The following is a 5105-nucleotide window of genomic DNA, read 5'->3' on the forward strand; positions in this document are numbered from 1 at the left end:
TTGTAACATTATTAATTCCATGTATATTTCATAGACTCTGCAACACATTCATGGAGAAAATCAGTATCATTGGTGGTAAGGTTCGAGGAGTTATGCATCGACCTGCTGTGGGAGGAAGACTGGTCATTGTACAAGATGGAACCTGGTAGTGTAACTACAATACTATTAAACTATATATGGTGTAGTAACTTTTATTATGTGTTCTATCTAGAATCTAAATATCTTGTGTCTTTTTATAGATGCAGATTTAACTTTTTGCATCCAATTTGAAGACTGGCCAAGATTACTGTGGTGCCATGAATACATTCCAGAAGTGGGTGGAAAGGTAGCATATTGTTGGGTTGAGAAATTTAGATCCTTCGATTATTATTATGGATAATGCTTTCTACCACAATAAAATTGCAGAATAGAAACCCACAACAAAAGGAGACGAGATCAGTTAATGGTAAATATAATTTCTGTAGAATCTGAGTAATGAACTGTGATGTTAAGTTGCATTATTTATGTTTAAATGTGAACTTTGTAGATATGGCTGAGACAGAATGGAGTTACCATTGCCAGACAATGCAAACAGGAATAAACGACGTTTGGAAAGGTGATTCTCTAAATGTAAGTAATTCATAAGTAATTCCCCCCCCCCCCCTAATGGTGGTTAATTGACTGTTTGTCATTCAGCCATATGAAGCGAGTTGTGTAGACCAATTTATCAACACGATCATTGCCCAAGATAGGAGGCTGGTTTCCGAATACACCAACCTCTCCACCATCCAGGCCATGAGGGTTACCATTTTGCACGACATACAGCAGGACAAGTGCATCAGAGGCCACTAATTTAAGAAAAGTGAAAATATCTCTGATGATCAGACACTTCATATCAAAACCCACTATTTTTTTTAACAAAATATGATAAGCCTACAGATAGATTGCTGTACATTCAAATACAAGGATGCTAGACGATCTCATCATTGATAAATTCAGGTTGTGTTTTTTCTGTTGCGTAGGACTTAACGATAGAGTTTCACTTCCAGGGATTAGCTATCATGGTGTTCCAAGAAACCAGTGAGGCTTATTTTGTTGGTCTCTCAGATACACCAACCTCTCCGACATCCATGCCATGAGGGTTAACATTTTGCACAATGACTTCCAGCTAGATAGGCATATCAGAGGCCACCATTAATTCAGAGGAAAGTGAAAGTGTCTAATAATATGATGTCTTGTATCAGTACCACTATTTTTTTCAACGAAATATGATATAGTTAGATTTGTGTACCTTCAAAAGCAAAGAATTCTGTGAGGGTGGTATTTTGCTACAAAACTTGCCAGATCCTTGAGCTAGATTGCACTGAAAGTTTGGCTTATTTTCAACATTTCTGTTTCAAAGCCTGATGTCATATTTTAGATACCGGTACAATGTTATTTATGCAGTATTAATTTTCACTCTGTGTACAACATAATATATTTTTGATTCTAATTTTAATTCCCCCCCCCCCTTTTTCTACTGATATTTACATAATTAATTGTCCAGTCCAGTGTTGTCACCATAATGTCCACTATAATTGCACTAAAAAGTAATTCAGTTATTGTTAAATGGGGCTATGTGTAATTACTTTCTTATATAAAACATGCACAGATGCCCTTTTAACATTGACAATTTCTGTGTTAAATCAAATTCTGTCTTTTTTTTAGTCTCAAAGGATCCTATGATGCCACCAAACATTATCAAGAGGTTGGTTAAGGAAGAGGACGTCTGCAAATTTGGTAATATAATGACTAATTTAAGAATTATTGGCTGATGCAAATGCTGGAGCAAACATAATATATCTGTCCAAAACCATAGTTATTTTCTTTTTATATCACTTTGTATTTTTCAGAAAAATGAAGTAAGTGTGCTGTTACACAGAAAATAATACAGTGGATTGTTCATTGCGTATTTTTGTTGTTGCCTAACTGTGATTTATGTTAAATTTGTATAATGATGAAATAAAATAAAGTTATTTGCAATCTGTCCTTTGTCGAAGTATTCCCTTAGTCCTGAGGCAAAAGTCGGGATATTAGAATTGTGTAATGCTGATTCAATACATCAACTTGTCAGCATTCCATAATGTTATACAACAATATATATATATATATATATATATATATATATATATATATATATATATATATATATATACTCGAACCTTACCACCAATGATACTGATTTTCTCCATGAATGTGTTGACATAGCTATATATATATATATATATATATATATATATATATATATATATATATATATATATATAATTACATCGCCCTTCTCCATTAATCCTGAAATAATAAAAATACTTAAGCTGTCCTTTCATTTGGTTGAAACAAATCCTTATTATACAAAATTAAAGTTTAATTCTTTTTGTATAGAGATTGGTTGTGATAAGTAAGTATGATTTTTAAATGTTCATTACTTGGTTAGTTAAAAATAAAATTTCTCAATTCTCATTGTACTTTTTAATTATATTTATACATACGTATCTATATCTATTAAATAGGAATATGTGCAGCAAAATAAATGGAAAATAATAGTGATGAATGTAATGTAGTTTTTAAGAATATTTTTTTTTAAGACGACCATTTAAATTGTTCTTCGAATTTGATTTACGGCACATAATACCATCTTTCGTGGTATAAATTGTTTTACCTTTTTTTTTCCAGAGTTTGTTTTATTCTGATCATCCACAATTTTTTAATGCTCTCCACTGACAATTTGTTCAATTTATTGAAAAGAATTAATATTAGTGCTTTACGTTCAAAGTTGGTAAGACTGAAGTACGGCCATCTTGGATTTTTTAGTACGTCACTATAATATGTTGTGCCGAGTACGGTGGTTGCGCTATTATTTGTACGTTGCGGGATGAACTTTTTAAACTCGCGCCGAAATCCGTAACACGACGGCCCGGTTGCACCAACCCTTGTTAAATATTTAACATTACGTTAAGGCAGTTTAACAGCAAACTTAACGGAAGTGATGTTTCATCAACTGTTGTTACTGCTATCATCATGTTAAACCCACTGTTAAATTGACATAGCTACTCCCTCAGTTAAATCCTTAACGTCCTGTTATAGTGTGAATAATGGCTGCCAGAGAATATATGTTACACGCCGCATTATTATATCGAGATATATTTGCAGTGAAAACAATTAGCTGCAATTACTACTTCAGCATTTTTAATTATTCAGAATAGATATGTTCATAAATACTAAAATTATTCATATTGATATTAGCACTCCATCCTCAGTAAAGAGTAGATATGTGTTTATTAACGTAAGCATTTCTGTGATTATTATTTCGTATTAATACTCAGATATAATTGCAGATTTTCAAATCGATATTTCTTTATTTCACTGATTAAAGAGTTCGCATGTAATTATGACTAATAACATGTGAAGATATGTTAGATATATAAGATATGAAAATAATGTTAACGCTTATTCAGCATCAGAATTATTTTCATTTTCTATTGGTTTTATTTGATCCTGGATAATTGAAAGAATCTTCGTACAAATATCAACTTTGAGAGTGAAAGTACCACCGTCAGTTTTCAAATGTTCCACTGTATCTTGTGCATGACCCGTCTTAGCATTTCTTTTAATATTTTCATAACATTGATTTGTTTCATAGTTTGCGTTTTCACATCCAAATGGCGATTGAAAATATTGGGTTAAAAAGACCCATCTTTGTTATTTTTTCCTAATGAAAGTTCCATCACTACGTTTGAGTTCAATTACATTCATATAATTGCTAGATATACTAAAATAATTACATTTCTCATATGAGGTAAAATTACTGCTCCTTACACTTTCTTTTACTTGATTTCCGTTGTAATTATGTTAGTCTCCAACGAGTTAGAAAGAGAAAGATATAGAGTGGTCATTGCGCCGCCATGTTTGAAGAAAATTGAACGACCGTCGGTAATGAACTTATGCGCCCAAAACAAAGTGGGCGTGGTAATAACTGGCATTAGAATCGTCAGCTGTCTTAACTTCGTTTGCATAAATCAGTTAAACTGAAGTAGAAAAACCTAGTATTTCGTCAAATACGTGCTAGGAACTTAACCTAAACTTATGTACGCTAAATTTAAAACACTTGAGCAATTCCTAGAAGGAATGCTTAAAAGAATAACCTAAGCAAAATTATCATGTAGTATGACAAGAAGTCCTAGCAAATATACTGATGAAAATGTTAATATTCCTAGGTTCTTTTAAATGCGACCTGCAAGATTGCCTATAAAATGAACGAGTATGATTCGGATGATTTTATTAAATTGTTTTCCCAGTCTCTACACGTTGCAAAACTATTTACTATACCATAAGATATAGAATGAAAGTAGGCCCTGTCTGTAGTAACAACCTTTACCTCCAAGCTTGTAACATGGGTGAAACATGACAAAACACGCTTTCAGTTTTTTTGTTACAGTAAAGTATAATTATTATCGAAATGTGAACGTGAGGCCAACAGCCGGCTGGTCTGTCTGAGCCTTTCAAGGGCTGTGGCACCACAGATAATTATCAGTGTATAATTGAGCATCCATGTACAATAATGGGGTAAGTAGTTACGAAATATATTCATACTTACCCCATTATTGCACGTGGGTGCTCAATTATGTTCTTTCATGTCCTTCCAGTCAAAATACTAACAACAATACGACCTACCCCAGAGTTTTGCGTTATTTTGGATGCGAGTGTCGAAATACAATTTTAATATTTGATTGCTATTACTAGGTTTGAAACGGAATTGTAGCGGTTTTATCCGTATTTAGTTTAACTTTATTACTAGCGAACCATTTATCTGATTAATCGTTTGTCTTCGAAATAGGCCTACTTCTTATAAGCTACAGCTCATCGGCTTCTTGTATAAGCAGTAAGGACAGAAGGAGCAGAAATAAAGGATGCCGTTGTCGAAATACAGTTTGAATATTGTATTGCTATTTGTTTTTCACTGGGTCTGAAACGGAATTGTATTGGTTTTATCTGTATTTAGTTTAAGTACATTACCAGTGAACCATTTATTTTGTTTATGCCGGGCGTTGTTACACATTTATGCATGAAAAAAATGCTGCTAATTAACA

General features: G+C 32.8%; 1 long non-coding RNA gene across 1 annotated transcript; it reads left to right on the forward strand.

Annotated features, from left to right (window-relative positions):
• Positions 1-308: 308 nt before the first annotated feature.
• Positions 309-1790, forward strand: LOC138704339 (uncharacterized). Its single transcript, XR_011333328.1, has 3 exons — positions 309-445; positions 527-609; positions 1687-1790. It is a non-coding gene; the product is annotated as an uncharacterized lncRNA (long non-coding RNA).
• The last annotated feature ends 3315 nt before the right edge of the window (positions 1791-5105 follow it).

The sequence above is a fragment of the Periplaneta americana genome, chromosome 8 (assembly GCF_040183065.1).
Source record: "Periplaneta americana isolate PAMFEO1 chromosome 8, P.americana_PAMFEO1_priV1, whole genome shotgun sequence".
Classification (NCBI taxonomy): Eukaryota; Metazoa; Arthropoda; class Insecta; order Blattodea; family Blattidae; genus Periplaneta; species Periplaneta americana.